This window comes from Sinocyclocheilus anshuiensis, unplaced genomic scaffold (genome assembly GCF_001515605.1).
Source record: "Sinocyclocheilus anshuiensis isolate Anshui unplaced genomic scaffold, SAMN03320099.WGS_v1.1 scaffold3087, whole genome shotgun sequence".
In the NCBI taxonomy this organism is placed as follows: Eukaryota; Metazoa; Chordata; class Actinopteri; order Cypriniformes; family Cyprinidae; genus Sinocyclocheilus; species Sinocyclocheilus anshuiensis.
In genome coordinates, this window is record NW_015544122.1 from 144,762 (window position 1) to 145,368 (window position 607).

General features: G+C 40.4%; 1 protein-coding gene across 1 annotated transcript in view; it reads right to left on the reverse strand.

The window, feature by feature from the left end:
* Positions 1-607, reverse strand: part of LOC107694821 (GTP-binding protein Rab-3D-like) — an 11,345-nt gene that overhangs the window by 2,436 nt on the left and 8,302 nt on the right. The gene's annotated exons all lie outside the window — the stretch shown is intronic.

Here is a 607-nt window from a genome sequence, read left to right on the forward strand (position 1 = left end):
TACAGTCAATACTGACATGCTCAAAACGTGCTCGTGTCCGCCCCCTTTGGGACCATTATGAAATGTGTGGCAGTTTAACAAGGAACATTTGACCTTTCAATCATTCTCACTACCTGGGGTCATAGTAGGACGTCTTACTTTGGGATTTAGCATCTGACTCTAGGACTTTAAGTAAAGGAAGTAAACTCACCAGTCTTGCACAGCGTAGAAGGATTCTTGGTTAGTGATGTCATACATTAGCAGGAAGCCCATGGCCCCTCTGTAGTACGCTGTGGTAATAGTGCGGTACCTCTCCTGCCCTGCTGTGTCCTGAGGAACAACATACAAGAAATACAGCCATTAACGTCTCTATTCGCTATTCCTTTAGGTCAATAAATACACACACACACAAAGTCCAATAGTAGAGAGTGCGTCTCGGGATGTGAAACACAGAAGGGTGAATTTTTGAAGAATATCCATGCAACTCAATGTTATATAATAGAAATCCAAGGCAACTGGGTCTGTAAAACTCCAAAATGACAAGAAAGGACCATAAAAGTATTATAAATATGGCACATATGACTATGTAAAAAATAATGCAGAATACAATTTCATAGCCAATTAGAAA